This window comes from Chrysochloris asiatica, unplaced genomic scaffold (assembly GCF_000296735.1).
Source record: "Chrysochloris asiatica unplaced genomic scaffold, ChrAsi1.0 scaffold00115, whole genome shotgun sequence".
Lineage (NCBI taxonomy): Eukaryota > Metazoa > Chordata > Mammalia > Afrosoricida > Chrysochloridae > Chrysochloris > Chrysochloris asiatica.
This window is the reverse complement of record NW_006408633.1, coordinates 4,216,958-4,229,658: the sequence shown is the minus strand read 5'-3', so window position 1 is coordinate 4,229,658 and position 12,701 is coordinate 4,216,958.

The window sequence follows — 12,701 nt, the reverse complement described above, 5'->3', positions numbered from 1 at the left end:
TCTTGTCTACTTGATGACCTTGTACGTTCTTCCTGTTTGATGTTCTTGATGTCATCTCACAACTCTTCTGGTCTTCAGTCATTAGTGTCTAATGCATCAGATCTGTTCTTGAGATGGTTGCTAGATTCAGGTGGGATACGTTCAAGGTCATATCTTGGCTCTTATGAACTTGTTTTCATTTTCTTCAACTTCAGCCTGAACTTGCATATAAGCAGTTGATGGTCTGTTCAACAGTTTGACCCTGGCCTTGTTTTGGCTGACAACATGGAGCTTTTCCACCCTCTCTTTCCACAGATGTAGTCAGTTTAATTTCTGTATGTTCAATCTGGTGAAGTTTATATGTATGTTGTTGTTGTTGTTAAGTACTGTCAAATCGGTTCTAACTCATAGGGTCTGTGTATAGGGTTTTTGAGGAGCAACAGATGAATTTGAACCACCAACCTTGCATTTCAAACCGACTTTGCAGTCCAGTGTGTTATCCAACAACAACATACATGTCTTTAATGTTGTTTTTAAAAGCTATTTGCAATGAAGAGTCATTGTTCTTGAAAAATTCTGTCATGCGATCGCCACTGTTTTTATCACCAAGAGCATATTTTCCAATGACTGATCCTTCCTCATTGTTTTCACCCTTTGCATTCCAATCATGAGTAATTTTCAATACATCTTGATTGCGTGTTTGATTAATTTCAGACTGAAGAAGTTGGTATTAGTTGGTGGTGCACAAATTTGAATAATAGTTGTATTCATTGGTCTTCCTTGTAGGTGTATGGATATTATTCTATCAAAGACAACATTGTACTTCAAGACGGATCTTGAAATGTTCTTTTTGATGATGAATGCGACGCTATTCCTCTTCAATTTGTCATTCCCAGCAGAGTAAACCATGTGACTGCCACATTCAAAATGACCAGCACAAGTCCATTTCAGCTCACTAATGCCTAGGATATCAATGTTTATGTGTTCCATTTCTTTTTTGACAACTTCCAATTTTCCTAGATCCATACTTCATACATTCCATGTTCTGATTATTAATGGATGTTTATAGCTGTTTCTCCTCATTTTGCACTATGCTCCACCAGCAAATGAAGGTCCTGGGTTTTACTACATTTACATCATCAGTGTCAACTCCACTTTGAGGAGGCAGCCCTTCTCCAGTTGTATTTTAAGTGCCTTCCAAACCGAGGGACTCATCTTCTGGCACTATATCTGACAATATTCTGGTGCTCCTCATCATGTTTCAATATTCAATATTATGGTGCTCTCTAACAGTATTCCACTACTATTCACAAGGTTTTCAGTAACTAAATATTTGTAAGTAATCCATCTCTCCTTTTTCCTAGTCTGTCTTAGTCTGGAAACTTAGCTGAAACCTGTCCATCATGGTTGACTCTGCTGGTATTTAAAATACAAGTGGCATAGCTTCCAGAATCACAGCAACACACAACCCACCACAGTAGACAAACTGGCATATAAGTGGTGGAACAAATTGGATAGATTGCTAATAATGCAAATAAGGTACATCGAACCCTTGTGGGAGTTGTTGTTGTTAAGTGCCCTAGAGTTGGCTCTGACTCACAGCACCCCTGTATAAGGTTTCTAGAGTAACTGGTGAGCTTGAACCACCGACCTTGCAGTTCAAACCAACCTTGCAGTCCAGTGCATTAACCTGAAGAGCCACACCAGAACTCTGGGGATGTAGGGAACCCAAATAAAGTTATTGGTCAGTTTTGTCATCCACTAGATTAAAGTGGACCAATCCCAGAGGCTGGAGGGGGTTGACTTCACTACTATAAAGAAGAGCAGGAAGCAAAACATGACTTTTGAACTCAGGTCTCTACACTGAGAACCTCCTAGATCCATGAGGCAGAGAGAGAGCTGTAAGATTAGCTATGGCAAGAAGTGGTGGCAGACAAATAGTGGCAGCAGAACCAAAAAGCCAACTCAGTCCAGCAGGATTCCAAGGTTACAGACAGAGGAAATTACAGAGGGCATGTCAACTCATGGAGAAAGAGAGCTGCCTTCCTTCAAGCAGGAGGCTTACCAGCAGACTCCTCCAAGCACTTGGTGGAGCTGGAGAGCTAAGCATCTTCAGACGAAGGTTACTGGTGGAATATGGTACCTCCAGACACTTACTGGAGTCCTGATGTGGCACTGTGGGTTACTGCACTGGACTGCAAGGTCAGTTTGAACTGCAAGGTAGGTGGTCCAAGCTCACCAGCTGCTCCTCAGAAACCTATACAGGGTCACTATAGGCAGTAACTGACTCAACAGAATTTAACAACAATGACAACAAGGCACTTATTTGCAGAGCTAATGAACTTTTAACATTTGCCAGCACAAGGCAGGTGCCAAGGGTCTGAGGGTTGAGGGCTGAGAGAGAAGCCTACCAGTGGGCACAGCTATGAAACTCTCCTGACTGAAGAATTGTATCCTAAGTCACTCCTGATCCTGAACTCTAACTTGTTACTCCCTTAATAGACCCCAGAACTGTGAGTACCATGTATGAGTTCTGTATGACCATTGCAATGAATTCTTGAACCCATCAAAGAACCAGAGAGCACTGCGGGAGGGACAGCTGGGGTCAGAATTAGTGACAAGTTTGGAGAGAAGAGAGATGTCGGATGTCAACCTCATAGTAGTAAGCCTTGGGCTGATGTTGACTTGATTCGCTCTCCTTCCCCTTGTGAAGCCAGGCAAGCAACTCTAACACCAATATGCCATTTTTCCATTGTCTTTTGCTTTTCCCACGCCTGCAATTTTGTCTGTTTCTACCGTCACCTGTGATGCTCCTACTACCTTCATTTACGTGTATCAAAATCTCACTAGGATTTCCAAACCACTGTGAAGTATAATTACCTTTGTACATTTTCCATGAGTGCCTCAGCCTCAGCGAGGCCTCCCATTTCCTCTAAATTTAATTTCCATAGCAATTCTGGAATGGGAAGTTGATTTGGCAATTAGTCATTTTGTAATATTATTTTTGTTATTTTTTAATAATTTATCCTTTTGTTATTGTTGTTGAGAATATACGTAGTGAACATACACCAATTGAACTATTTCTACATCTCAAATTCAGTGATAATGATTACATTCTTGTGCAACCATCATCACTCCCCTATTCCAAGTTGTCCATTGTATTAATTTTATGCTTTGGCCTTTCTTAAACTAAGGTGAACAAGAGACTGAGTTTTTCCCAAGACTGAGGGGTTTCCCAGACATGGTACTTCAGGATGAGTTGCTTACCCTCCTTATGCCAGTTATTGCCCCATCCAACTTTTCAAAAGAACTGAACAGTTGCTCAATCCTGTTTTCCCATAAATTTATCCTACAATCTATAAAGTTCAAACAGGTGATCTCCTAAGCAAGTTTCACTATCATTTACCTTTGATAGAGAAGTTTTTGAAAACCATTTGTGCTAATTATAGGTTAGCATAATGGAGGTTGTTTCATAGTAGCAGCCTATAAAAAGAGATGATAAAAACTTGCTGGCTTTTCTCCAGTATGGTACTCTTAGAGGAAAGTTGTATGTGGCAAGCACATGCTGTCTACCCCAGAGAATCTACCATATTCCATGCAAGGAAGTCCAATTTTTCATTCATACCTTGATTATGTTGTTGTTCTTGTTGTGTGCTGTTGAGTCGCTTCCAACTCATAACAACCCTATATAGGTTTTCTGAGAGCAGTTGGTGGGTTTGAACTGCCAGCCTTGCAGTTACCAGTTAAGTGCTTATACTACAGCACCACACTAGAGCTCATACCTTGATTATAACACTTATTAAACTATGCTGGAATTTGCTACTTTATGTGTCACTCAGAGGTAATGATTCAGCAGGGAAATTCTCACCTGTCATGTAGGAGATGAGGGTTTGATTCTCAGCCAGTGTACCTCATGTTCACCCACCCCCATCTATCAGTGAACACTCACAAGTTGATATAATGCTGAACAAACTTCAACAAAGCATCTGGACTAAGACGGACAAGGAGAAATGCTCTAGAAATCTACTTCCGAAAATCAGCCAGTGAAAGCTCTATGGATCACAAAGGTACGATTGGCAACTGATCATGGGGGTGATGTAGGATCAGGCAGTATCGCCTTCTGCTGTGCATGGGACCATCATGATTCAGGGGCCAACTCAATGGCAGCTAACAACTGGGAGCTTCTCAAAGAGAACAGCTAGTGTGTTTATATGACCACATTTATAAAATAAACATGAGGAGCCAGGTAGTATTCTCTACACTATATAATGCTGCCTCATTTAATTCTCATATACACTTATTGTTGTTGTTGTTGTCATTAAGTAATATTGATTTAGTTCTGACTCATAGCAACCCTGTACAGAGTTTCTGAGAGCTGGTGGGTTTGAATTGCAGACCGTGAAGTTGCAGTCCCGTACTTAGCCTACAGTGCCACACAGCATTCTATCACACTTTATTAAATTTGTTGTTGTTGCTTTTGTTGTTGTTATTATTTGTCATCCAGTCAGTTCCAACTAATAGCAATCACATGGCACAACAGAACAAAACACTTTCTGGTCCTGTACCATCCTCACAACTGTTGCTATGTTTGAGTTGATTCCTAATGCCACTGTGTCAATCCATCTCGTTTGGGGCCTTCCTCTTTTTCACTGACCTTCCATTTTAACAAGGAAGATGCCCTTCCCAGGGACTGGTCCCTCCTGATAGTATGTCCAAAGTACGAGAGATGATGTCTCATCATCCTCACTTCTAAGGAATACTCTGGTTGTACTTCTTCCAACACAGTTTTGTTTGTTCTTCTGGAAGTCCATAGAACTTGCAATATTCTTCTCCAATACCACAACTCAGATGAATCAGTTCTTCTACAATCTTCCTATAGACCTTGCCAACATAGGCCAGAAGTAGAAGACAACTTTGAAGACCGTGATAATGCACCTGGAAATGATAATGGATAACTAACTGGGAAAAGTGAATTTGTCCTCCTTATTCTTCATCCAACTTTCACATGCATATGAGGTGACTAAAAATGCCATGACTTGCCCAAAAGATGAAATACTTAGGAATAAATCTAACCAGCAAAACAAGGACCTATAAAAGAAAACTACAAAACCCTACTACAAGAAACCAAAAGAGAGTTTCAAAAATGGAAGACTATACCATGCTCATGGATAGGAAGATTTAACATTGTGAAAATATCAATACTACCTAAAGAAATGTATAGATATAATGCAATCCCAATCCAGATTCAAACAGCATTCTTTAAAGAGATGGGGAAAAAATATCACAAACTTTATACGGAAAAAGACCTCAGATAAGCAAAGCACTCCTTAAGAACAAAGTTGAAGGCTTCTCACTCCTCAATCTCAAAATTTACCACACAGCCACAGTGGTCAAAACAGCCTGTTACTGGTACAATGAAAGATACTTAGGGCAATGGAACAGAATTGAGAAACCAGGAATAAATCCATCCACATATAGTCAGTTGATCTTTGACAAAAGGTCAAACAAATAAGGAAGGGATAGTCTCTTCAACTCTGTTCCCATGAGTGTTGATTATGGGTCCAAGCAGAATGACATCTTTGACAACTTTAATTTTTTCTCCTCTTAACATGATGTCATTTATTGGTCCAGTGGTGAGGATTTTGGTTTCTTTACATTGAGGTGCAATCCATATTGAAGGTTGTAGTCTTTGATTTTCATCAGTAACTATTTTAAGTCCTCTTCATTTCCAGGAAACAAGGCTGTATCATCTGCATATCCCAGTTTGTTAATGAGTCTTCCTCCAATCTTGATGCCATGCTGTTCTTCATATAAGCCAATTTCTTGGATATTTGCTCAGCATTCAGATTGAATAAATATGGTGAAAAGATACACCTTGGTACACCCCTTTGCTGATTTTAAACCATTCAGTGTTCCCATATTCCGTTCTAACAACTGCCTCCTGGTCTAAGTACAGGATCCTCATAAGCACTATTAAGTGTTCTGGAATAATCATTCTTCACAAGGTTATTCATAGTTTGTCATGATCTAAAGTTGAAAGCTTTTGTATAGTCAGTAAAGCACAGGTAAACATCTTTCTGATATTCTCTGCTTTTAGCCAAGATCCATCGGACATCAGCAATGATATCCCTAGTTCCATGTCCTCTTTTGAATCTAGCTTGAATTTCTTACAGTTTTCTCTCCATATACTGTTGCAACTATTTTTTAAATTATCTTCAGCAAAATATACTTACATGCAATATTAATGATATTGTTTGATGATTTCTGCATTTCGTTGGGTCACCTCTCTTTGTGAAGGGCACAAATATGGATCTCTTCCAGTCATCTGGACAGATAGTTGTCTTTTAAATTTCTTGACATAGATGAGCAAACACCTCCAGTGCTGCATCAGTTTGTTGAAATATTTTCATTTGTATTCTGTCAATTTTTAGAGCTTTATTTTTCCCCAATGTCTTTAGTGCAGCTTGAACTTCTTCCTTCTGTTCCTTTGGTTCTTAATCATATGCTACCTCTTCAATTGCTTGAACATCAACCAATTATTTTTGGTACAGTGACTGTGTGTTCCTTCCATCTTCTTTTGATGTTTTCTACATCATTCAATATTTTGCCCATTTGTTTGTTGTTAAGTGTTCTCTAGGTGGTTCCAACCCATAGCAACTTTGTATAGGGATTTTGAGGACAGGCTGGTGAGCTTGAACTGCTGACCTTGTGGTTCAAACAGACTTTGCAGTCCAGCGAATTAACCCACAGTGCCACACCAGGACTCCTATTTTGCCTGCAGAATGCTTCAATATTACAAACTAAGTCTTGAATTTTTTCTTCAGTTCTTTCAGCTTGAGAAATGCTAAGCTCATTCTTCCCTTTTGGTTTTCTAACTCTAGGTCTTTGCACATTTCATTATTAGTACTTGACTTTGTCTTCTCACACTGGTCTTTGAGATATTCTGTTCAACTCTTTTACATCCTCATTTTTTCCATTCACTTTATTTAGCCTGTCTGTGATGGAGGGCAAGTTTCAGAGTCTCTTCTGACATCCATTTTGGTTTTTATGGTTTTTTGTTTGTTTTGGGTTTTTTGTCTTGTCCCATCTTTCTTTTTCTTTTTTTAAAGTTTTTATTGTGAATTATGTGATAGTTTACATGGGAGAACATTAGCTTTACATTCAACCTGTCGTATATCGTTTCATTGCCATGATTACAATCCCCTCCATGCATCATCAAACAACCAAAGTGTATACCCCGCAAGCCTGTCCCCCGGTCATCAGCATACAGCCCCTCTCCCTCTCTGTGTCTAAAGTCCCCAGCTGCTCCATCTCTCCACATCATTATCTTTGCCTCCATCTCAGGCATCACTGTTTCTCTGGGTAGGGTCCCACACTCCACTCTTCTTCCTTAATGGTCCCAGGGACCTCCGCTCCTGGACTGCAAAGTCAACTACTCCCCTCCCCATTTTAGGTAGCCGATGCCAAGTTGCCCATCCCTGTCTACCCTGTATACTGAGGGGGTGAGCATGGTCCTCGTTGTAAAGATTTGTTCCCTCTTTTGAGCTACTGCATCCATATGTGTAGGTTAAGTTCATCAAATTGTATCAGATTACTCTTTTTTTCCTCTTCTTTCTTCTAGTCAAGTTCTGATCATCCAGCCATACCAGCCAGGTCAAGTGAGTATTATCTGCAAGTGTGAGTATTCTCATCCATTTTGTTTTGGTTTTATTTTTAAGTTTTTATTATGAATTGAGTGATCATTTACATGGGGGAATAGCAGTTCATTTCATTGCAATGATTACAATCCCCTGCATGCGTCATCATTCAACAATATTTGCTTCTATTCCCTCTGTTTTGTTTTGGATGTGCACCAAAACACTCAGGAATATTCAATCATTCAAACAGCCAAAGGGCACACCATACCCACTGGCTGCCAGCACACATCTCCTCTCCCTCCATGAGTCTAGAATCATCAGCTGCTCCATCTCTCCATGTCATCATCTCTGCTGCCATCTCTGGCATTGCCACTTCTCTGGGTAGGGTACCACACTCTGCTCCCGCTCTTGTCCCTTGATGGTCCCAGAGTCCTCTGCTCCAGGACTATAAGATCAACCACTCACCTCTTTTTGCTACAAAACTTCTACCTTTACAGTTGTGACAATCACAATTAGTCATGATAACAATTATTCACTATTGAATCATGAGAGTCTTCTGACATCCATTTTTGTCTTTTATTTCTTTTCTGTCTTTATAATAACCTTTTACTTTCTTCCTGTATCATGTTCTTGATGTCATGCACTAACTCTTCTTGTCTTCGTTCATTAGTGTCTAATGCATCAAATCTAATCTTGAGATGGTCTCTAAATTCAGATAGAATATATTCATGGTCATATTTTGGCTCTCATGGACTTGTTTTCATTTTCTTCAACTTCACCTTGAACTTGCCTAGAAGCAATTGATGGTCTGCCTGTAGCCTTGTTTTGGATGATGTTGTTGAGCTTTTCTACCCTCTCTTCCATAGTTGTAGTCATTTTGATTCCTGTGTATTCCATGTGATGAGATACATGTGTATAGTTATTTTTTATATTGCTTAAAGAAGGTGTTTGCAATGAAGAAGTCATTGGTCTTGCAAAATTCTACCATGTGATCTCCAGTATCATTTCTATCACCAAGGGTGTATTTTCAGATACTGATCCTTCCTCTTTGTTTCCAACTTTTGCATTCCCATCACCAATAATTATTGATGCATCTTAATTGCATGCTTGATCAATTTCAGACTGATGAAGTGGGTATAGTTCTTCAATGTCATAATCACTGGCTTTAGTGGTTGGTGTATAAATTTGAATAAGAGTGTTAGTAACTAGTCTTCCTTGTAGGCATATGGATATTATTAGATAGGTGCTATTATTTTGCAATTGAGGAAAATGAGAAACAGAGTGATTAAGTAATTGGCCAAGCTAGTAAGAGGCAGAGTTGGAATAAAAATGCAGACAATCTGGCTGCAGAATATTTTAACTACTACAGTCCTCCTTGTTGTTGTTATTAGGTTCTGTCAAATTTGTTCCAACTCACACGGAGACCCTATATATAACAGACCCAAACACTGCCAAGTCCTGCACCATCCTCACCATCATTGCTAGGTGTGAACTCATTGTTGAAGTTAATTTGCCAATCCATCTCATTTTTACTGACCCTCTACTTGTCCAAGCATGATGTCCTTCTACAGAGTCTGGTCCCTCTTGACAACATGTCCGAAGTATGAGAGAGGAAGTCTCGCTGTCCTCACTACTAAGGAGAATTTTGGCTGTACTTCTTCCAGCACAGATTTGTTTGTGCTTCTGGCTTTGATGTTGTTGTGAAATGCCGTCGAATTGGTGCCAACCCATAGCGACCCTGTATAGGGTTTCTGAGGAGCAGCTGGTGAGCTTGAACCACCGACCTTGCAGTTCAAACAGCTTTGCAACATGGTGCATTAACCCACAGTGCACGTGCTTCTGGCAGTCTATGATAAATTCAACATTCAATAAATCAGGCAAATCCTGCCAGATTTTACCTATCATTGTATCCACAGGGACTACCCCTTCCCTGGCATAAGGCAATCAATAATTATTTATCAAAGAAAAAAGGAATTAATGAACGACTCCCATATGTATAGCTATCATATGTCCAGGATATTGTTGAGGAGTTCTAATTAAAATATTCTATCATGCTTCAAAACATGTGTCAAGCCATACATCAGATGATGCACCTGGCTCTGGGGAGCAGAAAATATGTTACAATTTCCACTAAATTATCCACTCTGTTTACTTTGATTCTACATTGAACAAATCACATTCAATAAGCCAGCTCTAAGAAACTAATAAAAACCAAACCCCATAGCCTTCAATTCAATTCTGACTCAGAGTAACCCTACAAGGATAGATTAAACTGTCCCATAGGGTTTCTAAGTCTGTCAGTCTTTATGAAAACAGATTGCCACATCTTTCTCCTATGAAGTAACTGGAGAGCTCAAACCTCCAACCTTTGGTTCGTGGTCAAGGGCTTAACCACTATCCCACCAGGGCTCTTTAGGGACCTAATTTTTTTTAACTGACATTAAGTCCATTTTGACTCATGATGACCTCATATATGTCAGAATAGAACTGTGTGTGCTCCATAGGGTTTTCAATGGCTGAGTTTCGGGAAGTGTGTTGCCAGGCCTTTTGGGGGAGAACTTTCTTTTGGTCAGCAGTCAAAAGAGAGATTTAACTGCTAACCCAGGTGAATATTCCTGGGCCCAGACCAATCCTACAGATTCAGATCCCCTGGTCATTTTTTTAATTGTTTGTCTCCCCTTTCTTCCTTCTAGGTAATTTGACTTTCATTGCCCTATACATTTTTTCAACGTGTTAGATTGCTAAAATTAAGTTTAATTCAATAGAATCCCCACTCTGCTGGCCCCCAGAATTCTAGATCTAGCTTCTGTCCCAGGTGCTGTGTCACAACTCTACATGGTTGGATCCAGCAAAACCTCAAACTCTGTTCATTCCAAACAGGGACAAATTACCAAATGAGTAAATTAAGCATAGGCTTACATGTGCTTACTTACTAATATGTAGTGCACAGTTTCACATGTTTTTCACCACATCCCACACGGAACTATTCACTACAAATTAGTAAATAAGTACACGTGAACCCACATTTACTTTGCTTACTGGGTATTCCTTCCCTGTCAGGGACAGTAAGAGGCATTCATTCTGTGGGAAGGTATGTGCCGAACATACCTAGAAGCAGAATCTTTGGTGTGGTGAAAGGAATGTGAAGTTGTTCAATACAGAGTAAATAAGCCTACGTTTACCTTGCTTATTTGGTAATCTGAAACTGGCTCCAAACAAAATCTATCATAATCTCCCCTGCAGCACCAGCCTTCACTCTGTTCTCCTAGGTATCTTTTCTGTCTTTCATTTTAAGGAGGAAGGTATCAACTCTCTAGATTGTCCCCTCTTTAGTCTCCATGTTCAATTCTCAATAAACTGTAGTCCTTCTAGCTGTTAAATGAAGCTCACTCCTCCTATCCAATGCCACTACAATTCCCTTAATCAGTTCTCGTTGTCCCTCACTTAGATTACAGCTGCCGTGCTGTGTATCTGCTGTGGAGTCAGTTCAGACTCATAGTGACCCTGTGAGGGTTTCCAAAGCTGTAAATCTTTACGGGAGCAGAACGTCTCATCTTTCTCCCGTGGAACCACTGGTAGTTTCGAACTGCAGACCTTGAGGTTAGCCGCCCAATTCATAACCACTACGCTACCAGAGCTACTGCCTACTTTTTGCTCTCCCTGCTTCCAGTCATACCCTCTCTTTACTCTTCCTTCCCATCCTTGATATCACCAAAGTCCCAAATCTGAGTTTCCACTTCCCTGCTTAAAATTTGCCAGTGACTCCCTATTATCTACATCAGGGGTCAGCAAATGTTACCTGTAAAAGGTCAGAGCATAACAAGTTAGGACACAAGATCTCTGTTGCCTTCTTTTTTTGTCCCTCTTCCTCTTTTCTTCCCCTTTCTGACTCTCTTTCCCCCTTTTCTTCTTCTCCTTCCCCTCCTTCTTAAAGACAGATTGCAATTCATGTCTGTCCACCTTTAGTCATGACATTAGCTGTTAGAAATGGCATGATTAGGTCCCCATGTAGCCTACTTCATATCATCTTTACTGGAGACCTGGTGTAGCATTGTAGGATAAGCACTGGACTGCTAACCACATGGTTCATTGTTCAAACTGACTAACTGCTCCTTAGAAACCCTATACAGGGTGACTATGAATTGGAACCCACTTGACGGCACTTAACAACAACAATTACTGGTAGTTCCCCAATACACTGTGTTCTCCCAGGCCTCCATACCACATGCACATACTACCTTCCTTTGAAATACTTATCCTGTTAGAACCTTGAAAATGTCTTCAAGTCTCACTTGAAAGGTTACCTTCTTCATCTCTAACACCACAAAGCAAACTACTCCTACTTCTCTAACATTCTCTTCAAATTCTTTAATCATTGAAGTAATCTTGTTGAATTTACTTGTTTGTTTGTTTTTTACTTGTTATTTGCAAGTCTAGGCCACATTAAGGAGCCATGGTAGCGTAGTGGATTACGATCTGGGGTGCTAACCACAGGGTCAGTAGCTCAAATCTACCAGTCACTCCATCTGAAAAAGATAAGTCTTTCTGCTTCTGTAAAGATCTGCAGCTTCAGGGAGAACAAACAAGATGGTGGATTGGGTTGACATGCAATGAGGAGCTCTGTAAGCAACAATATAGAATACCAGATCAGGCAGGCTCAGGGGAGGGTGCCAGAACTCTGAACCACATATAAAGGAGCATTTACAAGGTTGGAAGGGTTACAGCTAGGGGAATTTGTAGCATAAGCAAGAAATCCATTGCTTTCTAATCCAAAATGCTCAGCTGCTCCCTGAGCCACCATCTTGGGTGAGACAAAGCAGGGGAATTATCAGAGCAGCCACAGACACCTGACAGAACCAAGGAGATAATGGTGTGGACATTCTTTTTTTAAAATTTTATCTGTTCATTTGGTCTGTTCATTGGCTGCGCATCTCCATTCAGGTGACTAGAGGGGGTGGCTGAGCAAGTGGATCCCCCACCCCCAACCCTGGAGGATAATACTATGCATGTGCACAGATCTCCTCTAAATTTAAAGTGACAGTTTCCACTTAAAACCAAACAGCAGTACAAAATGGCCACAGCCAG